Source organism: Rhipicephalus microplus, chromosome 3 (assembly GCF_043290135.1).
Source record: "Rhipicephalus microplus isolate Deutch F79 chromosome 3, USDA_Rmic, whole genome shotgun sequence".
NCBI classification, from domain to species: domain Eukaryota; kingdom Metazoa; phylum Arthropoda; class Arachnida; order Ixodida; family Ixodidae; genus Rhipicephalus; species Rhipicephalus microplus.
The window spans coordinates 2,788,366-2,806,960 of NC_134702.1; the positions used below are offsets into that span (position 1 = coordinate 2,788,366).

The 18,595-nt window shown below is 46.8% G+C and overlaps 1 protein-coding gene across 3 annotated transcripts in view; it reads left to right on the forward strand.

The window, feature by feature from the left end:
* LOC142803572 (transcriptional adapter 2-alpha-like) overlaps nt 1-18,595 on the forward strand; it is a 160,922-nt gene that overhangs the window by 124,322 nt on the left and 18,005 nt on the right. The gene's annotated exons all lie outside the window — the stretch shown is intronic.

Sequence of the window (18,595 nt, forward strand, 5' to 3'; positions counted from 1 at the left end):
TGCGACGCTAGGTGTGTCTGTCCAAGTGGTCTGCTTCCACGCAAGTCTTGTTTGTAGTGAAGTCGAGTCAGTGGAGCATGACGGAGCATCTACTTAGCTTCTTCATCATCTTGCAGTGGATTTATGATGAGTTTAGGCAAGACACGCTCGTGAAAAGACATGAACTCGATGTAATACCCTGCAATGGCATGAGACGGTACATCTATGCGCAGCGGTAAGTGGGCGACGCTTCGGTTAGACTGTCAAATATGACTCATAAAGCTCCAACAGCACAGCAAATCTCAGACGTAGTGGTCTTCAGCCTCTTTGAGCAAGCGCAGCATCAGTGCTTTTCACCGCATTTCACTACCATCGCTGCGCCAAGAACAAAACTGAAACTCTAGAAAAAAGTCAATTGACAGTTCGCTAGCTAACCCTATTCAATCTGAAGCCTGTACTTCCCATAATTCCCATGAAGGTACACGATCGCAGCTCCAGATTCCTCTCTAGGTGTTATTGTATGAAACTCTATGGTCTCTCCAAACCTTCCCGACGTGTCCTTTAAAAACACTGCTGCACCGGGTCTTTGCAAGTTCACCCACGGTGTTGTCGAGCGAAGGTAATGTTCACACAGTTCGAGCACCCTGCTCGGATGCTTCCAGCCATCAAGATCTGCAATGCCGTGTTCGTCGGGTCCTTTAGCGCAGCAGAGTCGTAGGCTGTGGCGAGCACTTGAAGCCGTAACTTGGAGCCCCGAGCTTGTTGTGTAGATGTTCGCTGCCGTTGTTGTCACAGACCCCCGCAATGGCTTGCACCCACCGCCCGGTCGTACAATCCGCTGAAAATGTTTCAGCCAACATCACTACAGGTAAACCTGCTTATAACGAACATCCATATAACGAATTACTCGATATAACGAAGTTGTTCTATTCCCCGCTGTCGCTTCATAGAAGCACATGTATTTGCGACCTCTATGTAACAAAGAAACAGGAGGAGACAACCTTGATATAACGAATTTTCCCGATGGGCAATCTAACAATTTCGCTCCGCATTTTGGCATTTTGGTTTAAGCATGCATCTACCGCGGCTGCCCTGCCGCTGACAAAGCGCGAAGTGGTGGCGGTGGGCATGCGGGCTGAGTCCGCGTGAGGCGGGCCTGCACCCCAAAAGCCGGCGTTGTCGCCGTTCTCACTGCCGCTGTCACACGCGCGGGTGTGTCCCTCCCTTACTTTGAACTAAAATTAAGAAAAAAAACTTTTACGTTGCTGTGCCACGTTTTTAGTTAGCGTCACATATCTGGGGCCTCACTGCATTTGTAGGGCACTTTGCCGAATAGTTTTCCGCAGTATCTGTGTCTGTGTCGTTCGCTGTTCATTTTCGACGCCATGTGGGCGTGCATACTTTCACTCTGCGCACATAGTGTGGGCCCCTGATGACATTCAGCTTTGCTTTTTTTTCTTGATTGTGATAGCAATTATGTATATGGACAGTCTCTGCTTGTTTTTGTCGCCGTAATTACCGTATATGCATCATGTATATATATAGATCTATAGATATATATATGAAAACTCAAGAAAAAAAAGTCACCCGTGCTCGGTGAGGGGGTAAGCCATAGCGCAGCCATTTTACAGAAAAGTATAGCAGGTTAAAGTTAAAGTTAGGATGAGAGAAAGGAGTAGAGAGGGCAATATAGAAAGCTAGAAAAGTCATGAAAAAAGTCGGTCTGTTTACCAGCTGGTGGCATTCGCTGTCCAGCTCTGTCGTTTACTCATATTTTAAAGACGTGGATTTGGCTTCCATTTTTTAATTTGCCAAGTGACAAAATCCGTGGATTTTTCACAGGACAATCTATTGTAAATCCACACATTCAGGTTTAATGAGTATGTCTGGTGGATATTGCCACACACTTAATCTGCCTGAGTAAAAGAGGGAGACAAGGACGCAGTAGTTCCCGTGCATGTGCCTTTGTTTTGGCTGTGCTGTGCCGACCGCTCTCGGGACTTAAATCTTGTGTAGCCGCTTTATAAACGCCGCCTTCATTTAGAACTTGACATTTTATGGGTGGAGGTGCTGGGTATTATGACCTGTTCAACAGTCTCCTCCCAGTAGCAGGAACGCCAAAGCTGGAGCTTACGCCAGTACAGTGCTAGTCAGAGAAATCGGGGTCTGGCCCCTGAGTGTGTGCCTTGCTCTGCAACTTCAATGTTGACAGGTATGGAGGATGCTACTGCTACCTTTTCTGCTTCTGTAGCTGCAGCAGCCGCTGAAGCTTCAGCAGCTTAGGTATTATACGCTGCAAAAACCCTGCTTGTCCAGTCCCGTGGTAGTCTTTCTGAAAATGTGGAAGACTGGCTGGCTGAGTTCTAGCACATAGCGGATTTTAACAGGTGAGACGAAGTAGCGAAGCTCAGGAATGTGTATTTCAGCCTTCTGGATAGTGCTCGTACATGGTTCCAAAACCACAAGGGCCTCCAACGTCATGGCGCGAGCTCTGTCGCAGACTTCTGGACACGTGCTCGAGCCCTGATCGTCGAGAGCGAGAGGAATGGGCCCTTTAGTCCTGCAGTCAGATGCCTAATGAAAGTGTTGCCATGTACGTGGAGGACGTGGTCCGTCTTTTCAATCAAGCCTGTTTAAACATGCCGGAAGCCAAGATGCTGTGTCACTTAATGCGGAGCGTGAAGGAACAGCTCTATGGGGGTCTTATTCGTAGTTCATCCAAAACGGTTGTGGAGTTTTTCACTGAAGTCATCGCCATGGAGAAGGCGCCGCAGCAGCGGAACCAGTATGATCGGCAAGTGAACGTAACCAACACCATCGGCCATGGATCATTTCCGACCGATGTGGAAGCGCTGTGTGAGCTTACAAGTTTGGCCGTCCGGAACGAGCTGCAACAACTGCACCAGGTGCAGCAGCAGCTGACTACTAACTGCAAAGACAGCCTCATACATGATGAAGTCCAGCATGCGCTCGGCGGACCTTGTTACGAGACACCTGACAGACACCTGTCATGAAAAACCAACTAGCCCAACACCTCATTTTGCTAACACCTGTTCAGCTTGGTGCACCACTTCATGTGTTCACAGGTTCCAGTCAACTTTGACACGTGACGTACGTCTACGTTCCGAGACGCACTGCCTCGTGGACAGTGACACCTCCTGTGAGTGGTGGCTTCCAGCATGCTAATTATGCCGACATATTTGAATACTACTCACCTGCACCAGCAACGATACCCACAGCAACCCCGTATGCTGCACTGAAGTCTGCACAGGCGATGCCTTATTTCGAAGACACTCGGCCCGTCGCACGTAAATCTGACATTTGGCGCATGCTCGGTCGAAGACCGCTTTGCTACCACTGTGGTGAGGCGGATCACATGTATCGAGAGTGCAAGTACCGCGGACTTAGACTTTAGTGTTTTCCTGCAAATTCATCTCGTCTCTGGGTCGGACAGTGCCCACCCGAGAACGAACATTTTCTCGCTCGGCAGCGTATACTACCAAGGTGCCAGTCGTGTTCACCCTCGCCACGATCATCATTCTATTTGGGCAACAGGAATTGGATGTCACTGGGACGATCTCCAAGCCCTCACCTGGAAAACTGACGTCAGCGACCTCTCGAGGCGGGGCCTCTGATTCTGACGTGTTGAAGACCTCGACCTCAAATCGACAAGACCTCGGACCGACGGCACTTTGAAGATGCCTGTATCTCAGCCTGGTGACCTTTCAATAGACATACCTTTGCTCATCGACGGTCGAAACGTAACAGTCTTGGTAGATACTGGTGCTGACTACTCGATTAATAACGGAAAAATAGCAAGTCTAATGAAAAAAGTTGTCACGCCGCAGACAGAGTCGCATGTACGCACAGTTAGAGGACATGTTGTCAAGCCCCTCGGTGTGTCTTTTTCCAGGCTGAAAATTATGAAAATACAAAGTTCCACGTTTTTGGTTACCTCCCTTGTGCTACATGAATGTTCCCGCGAATTGATTATCGGAATAGACTTTCTTTGGGAATACGGTGCCATAATTGACTTGCGCAGATGCTGAATTTCATTTTCTACAGCCAAGGCTATGTTAAAAGATACCTGCTGCTGTACCGCCTCTCTTCATGTTTTTGACGACAGCATCACAATACTACCTCACGCGAGTATCATCATCCAGGTGCACGAGTGCACAAGTGATGGTGGAGCACGGGCAGAGTGCACCTTCTTCCTTTTATTAGCGCTTGGAACTTGTGTGGCAGGATACATCAATGAAATTGAGAATGGCTTCACGCCGCTCCATCTTCTATACAGCCGTGATGTCCTGATGATGTTGAGTGCCATGCTTCCAAGTGACATGGGCAGAATCAACAATCTTGATGAAGATGCTGAGTGTTTTCTTCAACAAGCTGAGGAAGCATGCCAACTGTCTCGTGTGAACATAAACAATAGGGCATCGACGCACGACGCTACAACCTCCACCACAAACATGTTGACTACCAACCAGGCGACCAAAGGCTAGTTTGGATTCCCGTTTGCCGTGAAGGCCTTTCTGAAAAATTTCTCAGTCGCTATTTCGGCCCATACAAGGTGCTACAAAGAGTGAGCGACCTCAACTCTAAAGTCAAAAGTTTTTCCAGTACCATGACGCTGACAGCCACAGCTTGAGAGTGTGCTTGTGGTGCGGTTAAAACCATAGCACACATTGTGACATTTATGGCTTTCCAAGCATTAGGTTTTTGTTTGTTTACCGCAAGTGCATCATTTAGCATCGAGGCAATGCTCTTTCGGAAGGAGGGGCGATGCCAAGCACTTAATCTGCTAGCATGAAAGAGTCAGACAACGCCGCTATAGTTCTCCTGCACAAGCTTTTGTTTTGTCTGTGCTGTGCCGACTTCCCTCGAGACTTGGACCTCGTGTAGCCGGCTTTTAAACGTCGCCTTTCTTTTTAGACGTGAGAATATATGTGGATGGGAAACGCTCTCTGCCATTGACAGGGATGCTCTCATACCAGCTGCCGAGGCAGAGCCACAGCATAGCTTAAGTCTGTTGTTTGTATCAGGACCAGTTGTGCAGTTTTCTAGTGAGATGCCGTTCGTAGTTGCATCTTCGAGGTGGGGGCCCTGCTTAGCTCCATCCTCGATTGTGGTCAGGTTAGACTGGGTGGTAGAAGTGAAGTGGCATTGGGTCGGTCCAAAGGCAGCTATGAGCTTATTGCTCCACTCCACAGAAGACTGCTGCCTCATGCCTACTTACCTGTGGCATGCGCGGCATCATTTCGAAGGCAGTCTATGAGCAAACTTCACTTCTGGTTCTCTGTCTACGCATAGCGACATGCAAGAGTGTTCACGGTCCCTACCCAGTTGTCGGCGTCATTCTGAAAACTGCCGTATTCTGGAAGTTCACAGACAGCTGGCGGGAATGGGATGGCAGAGGAAAAACTAGGAAGTGTTGACGCGAAGCAGCCCAGCTGGTATAAAAGCTGCATGAGGGTAGACCGGAACTCTTTGCACTGCTTGGGTGAGACGGACTCAAGGTCGTTTTAGGCGACTATCTCCAACATGGCGTTTGAGCCGACTATATCCAACATGACAGCATAGAGCACGACGCTGTTAAGGCGTTGACTTTGACATGGAGGTTTGTGATGATACGCCACATGTCCACGGTGCTATCCCATGATCCGCAAATGGGGCAATATTGGCCAAGGGAGAGATTGTAATTGGGCTCAATGCGGTGGGATGGTTGTCATAGGGAGCTTGTACAGCACCCCTGAGCAGCTCAGGTGTCGATGGTGTGGGAGGTTGTCAGCGAAAAAAAGCAGTGGTGCTGGGCACCGCCGCGTTTACTCTTTGAAACCAGGTTCCGTGTCATGGGAAGGGTTCCTGACATTATCTCAGGTGCAGATGGTCGCGAGGTGCCTGTCAGGTGCTGCCTTCAAACCACCAAAGATGCATTGACACTGTCCGCAAATGATTTGATGGGCAGGTGCAGCAGCTGTCGGGTCATCAAGTTCATGAACGGGGAAGCCTGGATGGCGTTCCTATGATAGAGAGGCCTGCATTACCAAGGACGCGGGCAGGTAGCTTTAGCTGCAAGGTTCAGTTGTTGGGCTGTATCATTGTAAGAAATAAGACACGCGGAGACAGCACCCATTCCTGGGCCAGCTGTTCTATTCTGGTCTTCGTCTTGCTCTGCTTCACTCCCGCTGGCCACACGCCCATAACCCAGGATCATTCTAACACGATAGTGTTAAAGAGCGCATTCTGCAGAAATTCTAGCATCGGCATTCGCATCATTTGTTATGATCGAGAATTTATCATCTTGTGCGTGACAGCGAAATTGAGACAGTTACAAAAAATGAATAAATAATAAAAAATGCTGGGTCTGAGTGGGGATTGAACTCGGGTCGTTAACATGGCGAGCAGGTGTTCTACCGTAACACAGCCGTCTGCTTGTGAATACTGTGAAAATACTTTCATATACTTGGAAATGCAATAAATGAACCTTTCATTCTTTAAAAACACACGTGCTTGCAAAATTAAAATAAAATATTGGTGTAATAATGCGTGTTACAAATGTACATTTTCATTGGGCATCAGAACATGTGATAATCATAATGACTACATGGTTTAAAGGCAGATATAGGTATGGTATATGGCACAATGGGAGCGTTGTCAACAATGATAAGTATATTTATTTCCCAATAGTTTCGGGAGGGGTCCTCCCTTCGTCAGGGGATGAGTTATACTAACATAGACGTTCAAACTTCGTTGCTTCGGCATTCCTCTCGCCTGGAAAGATGTTTGCGGGAGTGAAAGAGAACTAAAAAACAAAAAAAAAAACACTGTGAATGCTGAGAACGAAACCAGCCTGTGCACATTCAAATGTTGGTGTAAGTCCTCATGGGGTTCTCATCCTGTGCTGCCCAGTTCTCCACGCGTGTCAGGCCACCCAAGATTGTCACCGCGGTGAGGGGCCCAAAATGGCGTGCGTAAGGAAAGAATTTTTCCTTAATGGGTTGGTCGGCTCTTTCATCTTCGCCCGTTTCCCCTCAATAGCCGTCAAGTGGTAGGCGAGCGTAAACACTTTGTATGTACACGTGAGGAAAAAGATATATCAGGAAAAAAAAGAAAAGTCTGTGTACATGTATGAGTCAGTCAGAAAAAAAAAAAAAAAAACAAGCATGGTCTCTAGCTATGAATCTTTGTCACCAATGTACTCCTGGTTTACTTCTCGGAGGCAGGAGAGTCTTCCGGGGTCCTTGTTGATGCCGACTACTAATGTTCTAAAAAAATTTGAAAATAAAATATGCCTCACGCTGTTCGCGCTCGTGCCTGTTTGAGAAACCGGACTGTAAAAGAGTTACGCTGATATTTTCAAAACTGTGGTTTGGCAGGCACAGATGTCTAAATAAAGGTAGCTTCGGCATTGAAGTGGCGGGGTACCGGTGAGTATTGAACCGCAGCCGAAATGGCGTGTCTGTTTGGCCGATATATTCTTGTCCGCAGTTGTTGCAATGTGGCATGCATATTACGTTACTGGAGTCACGATTAAGGCTTTCAGTTATGCGGAATTTGAAATCCGAGAAGTTCGCTGTTGATTCACGTGTTGTGAGCATCTGTGGGCATACCTTGCATCGAGCTTTTCCGTAGGGATGGCACCCTGATTGAATTTTGGATGGGCTTGTTTTTGCTCTGACAAGAATGTCCTTCAGGTTTATATATATATAAATGTATATATATATATATATATATATATATATATATATATATATAGGTATGGGATATGGCACAACGGGAGCTTTGTCAACAAGGATAAATATATTTATTTCCCAACAGTTTCGGGAGGGGTCCTCCCTTCATCAGGGGATGAGTTATACTGACATGAACTTCCAAACTTCGTTGCTGCCGCGTCCCTCTCGCCTTGAAAGATGTTTGCGAAAGTGAGAGGGAATTAAAAAAAGGAAAGAAAGAAAAAAAGAAAAAAAAGGAGAAAAAGGGGAAGAAAAAAGACGAAAAGAAAAAGAAAAGAAAAGAAAGAAAGTAAAAAAAGAGGAAGAACCACTGTCAACACTGAGAACGAAACCAACTGTCCGTGTACGTCCACATCCGGTTCTTATCACGTGCTGTTCAGTTCTCGACATGTGTCGAACTACCCAAGATTGTCGCCGCGGTGACGGGAGGGGTCCGTGACGGCGTACGTAAAGAAAGGGTTTCCCCTTAATGGGTCGGTCGGCTCTTTACCTTTAATCTTAGTCCGTTTCCCTTCAATGGTCATCAAGTGGTAGGCGAACATAAACACTTTGTATGTGCATGTGAAAAAAAGAAAAAAAGAAAAAAAAACAAGAAAAGACAGTGTACACGTACGTGTCAGTCAGAAAAAACAAGCATGGTCTCCAGCTATCAATCTTTGTCACCAATTTCCTCCTGGCTTACTTCTCGGAGGCAGGAGAGTTTTCCAGGGTTCCTCGTTGATGCCGGCTACTAATGTTCGAAATTTGAAAATAAAATATGCCTCATGCTGTTCGCGCTCGCGCCTGTTTGAGAAACGGGACTGCAAAAGAGTTACTCTGATATTTTCAAAACTGTGGTTTGGCAGGCGCAGATGTCTAGATAAAGGTAGCTTCGGCAGTGAAGTCGTGTGGTACCGGTGATTATTAAACCGCAGCCGAAATGGCGTGTCTGTTTGGCCAATATATTCTTGTCCGCAGATGTTGCAATGTAGCATGTATATTACGTTACTGGAGTCACAATTAAGGCTTTCAGTTATGCAGAATTTGAAATCCGAGAAGTTCGCTTTGGATTCACGTGTTGTGACCATCTGTGGGCATACCTTGCATCGAGCTTTTTCGCAGGGATGGCAGCCTGATTGAATTTTGGGGGTGTTTGTTTTTGCTCTGACAAGAATGTCCTTCAGATTTTTATCCCTGTGGTACACCACGTGAGGTGGCGTCGCGAAAATAGAAGTTAGTCGTTTGCTTTGCCTGATTATGTTGAAATGGCGGGACAGTATGTTGTTGATTCGTTGCGCTGATGAGGAGTAAGTTAGTACAAGGTTCGTTTGGGAAGTCGTTTTTGATACTCTGTTTGGTCCCTTAATTATATCATTCCTGTTCACGTTGCGAGCACGTAGTATGGCATCGTCAATAATGTCTTCCGAATAATTTTGTTTCAATAAGGAATGCTTTAGGTGTTCCGCGTGTCTGTCAAATTCACGTATATCGGTGCATATTCTTCGGTACCGGTAGGCCTGAGAATATGGAATACCCGTTTTGCAATGCTTTGGGTGGCTGCTGTTGAAATGTAGGTACATTTGATGGTCTGTAGGCTTTTTGTAAAGGTTTGTTGACAAGCGGTCATTTTTGACCGTGACAGTGACGTCCAAGAAGTTAATGCTAGTTTTGGACATTTTGTGAGTGAATTTAATTGATGGGTGGCACTTGTTAAAATCCTTTATGAAGCGGAAAAGACTTCCTTCATCATGGTTCCATATCATAAAAATATCGTCTAAGTATCTTCTGTAGTAGAAAGGTTTCAAGGTGCGTCCCTCAATGAATGGGATTTCAAGTGAAGCCATAAAGGTGCTCGCGAAGTTTGGGGCCATTTTCATGCCCATTGCAGTGCCACTGACCTGAAGAAAATGCTTGCCATTGAACTCAAAATGGTTATAATTTAGTACAAGTTCAAGAAGTGTAAACAGTACCTCGCCACTTACACTAGTTCATGAGTCAGATTTTACATATTCAGAAACCATAGCCGCTATTCCGTCATGGTGGGGTATGTTGGTGTACAGTGAGCAGACGTCCATGGTCACCAGAAAACTCCCGCCTGGGATGTCGAGACTTGAAGTTTCGCAGATGAAGTGGTTTGTGTCCTTTAGTTAATAGGGAAAATTTGGGGGGATGTTTTTTATTAAGGAATTGATGAATTGTGATATATTTTCTGTTGATGTGCTGTTACTGGATACTATCGGACGTCCCGGATTGCCTGCCTTGTGTATTTTGAGGAGCAAGTAGAATCGACCGGGAACAGAATGGGCCGGTAACATTGCTTTTAACATTTTGCTGGTAATTTTCTTGTCCCGGCGGAGATTGTTTAGGGTTACTTTTATCTCCCTTTCAAATTCGGGAGTCGGGTCCGTTGGAAGTTCTTTGTAGAATTTTGTGTCTGATAGTTGTCGTTCCCCTTCCTTCAAGTAGTCCGACGTGTTTAGAATTACTATGCAGCCCCCTTTATCAGCCGGTTTGATGGTAATTTCAGTGTTTTTTTCGTAGTTCATCGAGTGCCCTTCGTTCTGACTTTGATATGTTGTTTCGAAATGGCCGATTTTTTTCATACGCTTTGATGATGTCTTTTTGAACTGCTGATATATACATATCGAGGCGTTTGTCCCTCTGCTCACCTGGACACCATGATTTGTCACCACCAATCAATCTATTCTCGTCCGTACAGTCCTTGCGATCATGAAAGTATTCATGGAGGCGGAGATTACGCCCAAAGTTATCCAGGTCTTGGTACAGTTCAAATTCATTGAATCCACCGGATGATGGGCAAAAGGTTAAGCCTCTCGACAAAAGTTGAAGCTGAGCGGGTGTAAGTGTTGTGTTTGACAGATAGAGGACATTTTTCTCATAAGTTTTCGGCTGCTCTTGGCTATCACGTGGCACGGGAGTGTCAGCGTCATATCCGAGAGTAAGGATGTTTTGATTAGGATTGCACTGTAGTTTCGAGTTCCCATTTTTCTCCTCAAAGTTAGGTTGTGGTACGGGTGGTCCCTGGCGTTCTTGTACGGCCTCATTCCTATTTTCCGATATGCGGGAATTTGACAGACATGCGGAACACCTAAAGCATTCCTTATTGAAACGAAATTTTCGGAAGACATTATTGACGATGCCATACTACGTGCTCGGAACGTGAACAGGAATGATATAATTAAGGGACCAAACAGAGTATCTAAAACGACTTCCCAAACGAACCTTGTACTAACTTACTCCTCATTAGCGCCACGAATCAACAACATACTTTCCCGCCATTTCAACATAATCAGGCAAAGCAAACGACTAACTTCTATTTTCGCAAAGCCACCTCACGTGGTGTACCGCAGGGATAAAAATCTGAAGGACATTCTTGTCAGAGCAAAAACAAACACCCCCAAAATTCAATCAGGGTGCCATCCCTGCGGAAAAGCTCGATGCAAGGTATGCCCACAGATGGTCAGAACACGTGAATCCAAAGCAAACTTCTCGAATTTCAAATTCTGCATAAATGAAAGCCTTAATTGTGACTCCAGTAACGTAATATACATGCTACATTGCAGCATCTGCGGACAAGAATATATAATTTCGGCTGCGGTTCAATAATCACCGGTACCACGTGACTTCACTGCCGAAGCTACCTTTATCTAGACATCTGCGCCTGCCAAACCACAGTTTTGAAAATATCAGCGTAACTCTTTTGCAGTCTGGTTTCTCAAACAGGCGCGAGCGCGAACAACGTGAGGCATATTTTATTTTCAAATTTCGAACATTAGTAGCCGGCATCAACGAGGACCCCGGAAAACTCTCCTGCCTCCGAGAAGTAAGCCAGGAGGAAATTGGTGGCAAAGATTGATAGCTGGAGACCATGCTTGTTTTTTCTGACTGACTCGTACGTGTACACTGTCCTTTCTTGTTTTTTTTGTTTTTCTTTTTTTCCTTTTTTCTTTTTTCACATGCACATACAAAGTGTTTATGTTCGCCTACCACTTGATGACCATTGAAGGGAAACGGACTAAGATTAAAGGTAAAGAGCCGACCGACCCATTAAGGGGAAACCCTTTCTTTACGCACGCCGTCACGGACCCCTCCCACCACCGCGGCGACAATCTTGGGTGGCCCGACACACATCGAGAACTGAACAGCACGTGATAAGAACCGGATGTGGACGTACAGGGACAGTTGGTTTCGTTCTCAGTGTTGACAGTGGTTCTTCCTCTTTTTTTACTTTCTTTATTTTCTTTCTTTTTTATTTTTTTCTTTTCGTCTTTTTCTTTCCCCTTTTTTCTTTTTTTTTCTTCTTTTTCTTTTTTTTCTTTCTTTCCTTTTTTTAGTTCCCTCTCACTCTCACAAACATCTTTCAAGGCGAGAGGGACGCGGCAGCAACGAAGTTTGGAAGTTCATGTCAGTATAACTCATCCCCTGATGAAGGGAGGACCCCTCCCGAAACTGTTGGGAAATAAATAAATTTATCCTTGTTGACAACGCTCCCGTTGTGCCATATCCCATACCTTCACGAAGACTAACTGGCCCATTGAATTATTACTCCCACTATATATATCTGTGTGTGTGTGTGTGTGTGTGTGTGTGTGTGTGTGTGAGAGAGAGAGAGAGAGTGAGTGAGTGAGTGAGCGACGTATGACGTATGAAGCGATGGTTGGTAGAAGCCGATGGAGAAGAAGTCAGAGTGGAATAAACATGGCGTATGAGCCAGGCCACATCTCCCATTCATCATAGCGTCACACGAGTCGACAGGATGAAGACCTGCCAGCCCCTTCATCAGCCGCTCATCATCTACGCAGTTCTCCGCTTGACACCCTGAGCATACATGGACTACCGTACAAGCGCCTAGCATTACGCATCGACCAGCATTATGTCAGAAGCACCTACTGACCTTCGCGTCCCCAAGTACACCGGAGCAGCGGATCATGGACCCGTACAAGACTGGTTCGACCTGTTCGAGCTCCACGCTACCGCTGCATCTTGGTCGGAACGGGAGATGGTTACGAACTTCAGCGACTACGTCACCGGTGAGGCATTTAAATTTTACCTCACCCACATATTCGAGAACGACGAGTCATGGCAAAAGATCAAAGAGGAGATGATTAGCCGTTTCAACGACTATCACCAAGACCTATTTATTGCCAATCATCTGAAGACAACCGCACACTATCGTCAATTCCTTAAGCAGTCCTCAAGCATTCGAAAGCGCTACGTGAATCGACAACTGCCACAAGACAAAAGAGTGCATGAGTTCACTGACAGGCGACCATGCGTATTTTGGAAAAAACCCAACTATCGAGCGCGCTGCCCTTCTGCACGAAAGTCGGCATTTCCAAAGTCGTCGCACCAACATACGACACGAGACGTCGCTCACCCTACTAATGCCCTTCATGCTTCGCCTCGCATGCGGGGTCCACCACACGGTTTTTTATCACGCGACTCTTCAAGCGCTCCTATCATAGCTCACCATTTGCATCATAAGGACGCGGCGATCACAGCAGACGACCTGACGCTTCACGAAACTAGCCTGTCAAGCCATGCTCCTTCCGCACGAACTCATGCATCACCGTCCAGTGCATACACACTCGACAGTCGAAGCAAAACAGAAGGCACAGACGCATGGAACGTCGCACGCTGCCTGGCCCAAGAGCCCCTCATAGTGAACAGCGTAGAAGCTTCTGAAGAGCTTTGTGCCAACTGTGAAGCATTATCTTCATTGCCCGAACTGCATGACAACAGCCCACATGCTACCAGCTGCAGAGAGGACACCACATCAAGTTGTCAAAAAAACCGGCCTAATGTTCAAGAAGGGCTCCCACCATAACACGTTCCACAGCAACATCAGCAACGCCCACAGAAGTGTGTCCAAGACTATAATGAAGATTCGATTACAACGAGCCGTATCGATGCATTCAAATTCAGTAATCACAGTCATAGGCAACCTTCACGCATTCAAGCACAGAGCAGAAGTTTACATTTCCCGTCCGGCGAAGTCAGCCATCTGCTCATGGAAAGACATCCGGGTCATTTGTCTACGAGGCCCAACCTTCCACCTGGTTTCCCATCCCCGCAAATATTGTCAATGCTTAACTCTTTGCTGCATAAAAGAATGGAATCCACTATTGATGACCCAGATGCATTTAATACTTTGTGCCGCATGCGTACTTTGCAAACTGACTTGGTATTCAGCTCAGCTGTTCCAGAAAGACAGAAGCATTCACAATCAGCATCTTGTGAAGAAAAGTCTTCTGCAGAAGCGCCTAGAGTTCATCAATAACAAGATCGAAGCGATGTCATTCCAGTATACGACCTCACTGCCAACACTGAAAACAAAAGAGCAGGTGCGACTTCTGATGGCACAAGTACTCTTCAGGCAACCACCTACAATGAGCGGTTTATAAATACAGACAATTCAATTGCACGAATCCCCTCACATTGTCTTGCGCCAAAAGCAGCTGCATTGGTTGGCGTCGTAGAAGCCTGCGGAGGAATTGCTAAGAATCCTGGCACATCACGATTACTGTCACACCCCAAGCAAGTCGACGAAGCCAAAAAACTACAACGTCAACGTACACTTCAACTTTGTCAACGACAAAAGTCATCGAAACCACTCTTAAGGCTCAAAGAACATTGCGAAAAGGCCCATCGTCGTGGATACATTCTCCACCAGAGATCAAAAATGCGCCTTCGATCAAAACATGTGCGACATCGCTATGGAAAAATTTCCAAAAGCCACAAAAGCACTCCTTGTACTCGGCAGGAACACAGGCAGCGCCTAATCAACCTCGATCAACGCGCACGCAAGCTGCCTGCATGGCCTGTGTATCACCCACGACGAGGAATTCGATGCCTACAATATCGGAACTGTCGATTCTGCAAGATGTTCCAGCCTCGTTCGTTCTTCAGAAGAATGCCAGCTGTGATTACCCCTATCTCCACGTCCAAAGCATTTTTGTTTTATCCAGGACGCAACCACCAGCCTCGCCCACCAGAACTCCTGCGTTAACCGGACTGCTGCACTCTCCCCTGAAGTCTTTGAAAGTTTACGGAACTACCCAGGAGCATAGAACCAATTGTGAATTTTGACATTTGTGAGTTTTTAACCTCTCCTTGTTTACTTTTTTTTCGTAATCCATGCCTTCTTTCGGGGGGAGGGGGAATCCTGTGACGTATGTAGTGATGGTTGGTAGAAGCCGATGAAGAAGAAGTCAGAGTGGAATAAACACGGCGTATGAGCCAGGCCACATCTCCCATTCATCATAGCGTCACACACATATATATATATATATATATGTGTGACGTTATGATGACTGGGAGACGTGGTCTGGCTCATAACCCATGTTTATTCTATTCTGACTTCTTCCTTCTCTATCTCTACTAACCATCACTTGATACCGTCACACGATTCGCCCTCCCCCCGAAAGAATGCGCGAGCTACAATCTAGAAAGCATGAACAAATGGAGTCTTATAATAAAAAAATAATGCCAGAAAATGCAGTAGTTCCATGCCACACGGCGGTTCCATGCACTTGCACAAAATGTTCACAGGAAAGGCAGTCCGGTGATATCTAGGAGACCACAGGTGGGCGAGGTTGGATGTTGCGTTCTGGAGAGCATAACCTTGCCTTCAGCGTTAAAAATGATGATGGCACAACCTGGTTAGTAATGAGAAACGAACAAGGTTGGGAGTCCTTGTAGCGTTGGAATCTGAGTCGTGGCTCCGACAGAAGCTTTGCTTCAAAAATACGTGCTTGTTGAAGGATTGTGACGGCGTGATGCCTGCGGGCTGGCGGTATGCAAGAAGTGCTTCCGCATCTTTCTTGCCGTTTTCCGTGGTGTTGCGGTCTGTTTTGTTGTCGCATGAGGTTGCGCGCTTGGCTATGCTTGCTTTGCTGATGCTGCCCAGGAGATGGCTGTAGTGGCAAGCCTTCCGGAATGGGACATTCATTTACTTTGAGATTTGACGCGTCCTGTACACAGCTGATGCATGATGAACAGGTTTCTTGCTTATCGGGCATGGTTGGTGGTGCGCCATCATTGCTAGCCTGCTCTTCAGAGGCTTTTGTGACGTGGTTGATTACGGACGCTTCTGAAAGACAAGTGTGTACGAGGTTTGATGTATGATTTGCTTCTGAATTGGTTCGATTCTTGGATTGGTGACCACTGCATGAGGGTACCACATGTGACGTCGCATCACCAGGTTGAAAATGCAGATTTTGGCAAGTCTGCGGTGCCGTGGAAATGAACTCTTGCGACAAAAAACATTCAGAGTTGACAGATAGTTCATCAGGGGCTTCTTCTTCGCGGCTCACTATGAGTGGTTCTTGCGCCTGGTCGCATGCGACGTTCGATGCGTCTGAGCCTTCTGTGTTTGGAGTTTTTGGTGGCTGCGCACTGGACGGCAACACCGCAACAGGTGTAGTTCGGTAAGGTTTGAGTTATGAATGGCCCTCTTTCTGTGCAACTAACGATGCGAGCTGTTCTGGCGCATGAATCTGGGTGGTAAGTCCAGGGCTTGGCGTAGCATCGTTCAAGATCCGCAGGTCTATCCCGACCATTGTGAGCGTGCTAGATGTGAGATGGACATTGTGAGTCACGAAAGAGCCAAGCGATGGAAAACCAGGAGGCGGGCCAAGTCTGCGAGATGGGGAGTAAGCTGCTCCAATCCATGAAGACTGATTTTCACTCTTTGAGTCATCTTGGCGTTGTTTGGTATTTTCCCCATGTGTCAGCTGGTCTACCATGAACAAGGCGTCCTTATGACACGAATAGCGACCATTAGGAGCCTTTGAAGAGCTGCGTCACAGAAAACCAGGTGGTGGACCATGTATGCGAGACGAAGCATGAAAGGCATCAGTAGGGTGAGCGACGTCTCGTGTCGTATGTTGGTGCCACGACTTTGGAAATGCCGACTCTCGTGCACAAGGGAGCTGCGTTTGACGGTTGGGTTTTTCCTAATATACGCATGGCCTTCTGTAAGTAAACGCATGTGCCACTTCGTCTTGAGGCACTTGCCGATTCGTGCTGGACTTTCGAATGTTTGAGGACTGCCTAGGAAATTGACGATAGTGTGCAGTTTTCTCTAGATGGTTGGCAATGAGTAAGTCTTGGTCATAGTCATTCAAATGGGTAATCATCTCCTCTTTGATTTTTTGCCATGACTCGTCGTTCTCGAATATGTGAATTAGGTAAAATTTGAATGCCTCACCGGTGACGTAGTCGCTGAAGTTCGTAACCATCTCCCGTTCCGACCAAGATGCAGCGGTAGCGTGGAGTTCGAACAGGTTGAACCAGTCCTGTATGGGTCCGTTGTCCGCTGATCCGGTTTACTTGGGGATGTCGAGGTCAGCCGATGGTTCTGTCATGGTGCTAGTCGTTGTCGTCCTAGGCGATGATTCGGTAGTTAATGTACGGTCAGGGCGTCTTCTGGAGAACTGCGTCGATCGATGATGAGTGACTGATGAAGGGGCAGGCAGGTCTCCATCCTGTCGACTCGTGTGACGCTATGATGACTGGGAGACGTGGTCTGGCTCATAACCCATGTTTATTCTATTCTGACTTTTTCCTTCTCTACCTCTAGTAACCATCACTTGATACGTCACATATATATATATTAGGGAAACAAGTGTATACTTAAGGGCTCGTTTTTTCGTGCTTTTACACAATATTAATGAGATCTAACTGACAATAATGCCAAGGAAGGTATAGGGGAAGTTATTAGGCCAATTGTAATGTAAATGAGAAGAAAGAAAAGTGGGTGAAAAGATAACTTGCCGTGGGCAGGATCCGAACCTGCGACCTCCGAATAACGCGTTCGATGCTATATATATATATATATTGTCACGGGGTCGTGACGTGGCCGAAGACAGGAGACTTCTTGTTGGAATTTAACTGTTTATTTGGGCGAACCTGTGCCCGGTAAACAGAAAGTCCAATTACAGCAGCAGTCTCGCACAGATAGCAGTCTCAAACTGATAGCGGCGAACGGAGCGTCGGCCTTCGATCAACAACTGACAAGCGGCGAAGCGCGTCGGCATTTATACTCCCGCCGTCGAATGTTCTAGTGCTATCGCTGGCGGCGGCGTGCGTTCCAGAACAATCTGTACCATTCGCACAGTGGGCGTGATCTTATCGAAATGATCTACTACAGTCCGGAACCCTCTAGAAAACTGCAGGCGCGGTTTGCGCTGAGAATCGTGTGGTGTTTTGGGACGATAACAAAAACTTGGGAAATGGAACGTGGCATTGCCCCCCTCTGAAAAAGGCATCGTCTCGATGCTTTAACTAAAGATGAAGGTACAATAATAATGCAAGAAAGTACAATGAATAAATTACGATACAACAATAATACAAAAAAAACACTGTTTCAGTTTGTTAACGCGCATGAAACGGCTTGAGGCGTGCGACATGGACGACGTCAGGTCGCGATCGGCGTCGTTGAGAGTTCGTGATGCCGTCGGGAACAACCTCGTAATCAAGTGGGCCGAGACGTCGAACCACCCTGTACGGTCCGAAGTACCGTCGCAGAAGCTTTTCACTTAGTCCACGTCGGCGTATCGGCGTCCACACCCAAACACGTTCACCGGGCTGGTATTCCACGAAGCGTCGTCGAAGGTTGTAACGGTGGCTGTCGGTCGTCTGTTGATTCTTGATACGGAGCCGCGCAAGTTGTCGGGCTTCTTCGGCGCGATGAAGATACTCGCTCACATCGAGGTTTTCTTCGTCGGTGACGTTGGGTAACATGGCATCGAGCGTCGTTGCCGGGCTCCTTCCGTAGACCAATTTGTATGGAGATATCTGCGTCGTCTCCTGCACCGCCGTGTTGTATGCGAAGGTCACATACGGAAGAATGGCATCCCACGTCTTGTGTTCGACAT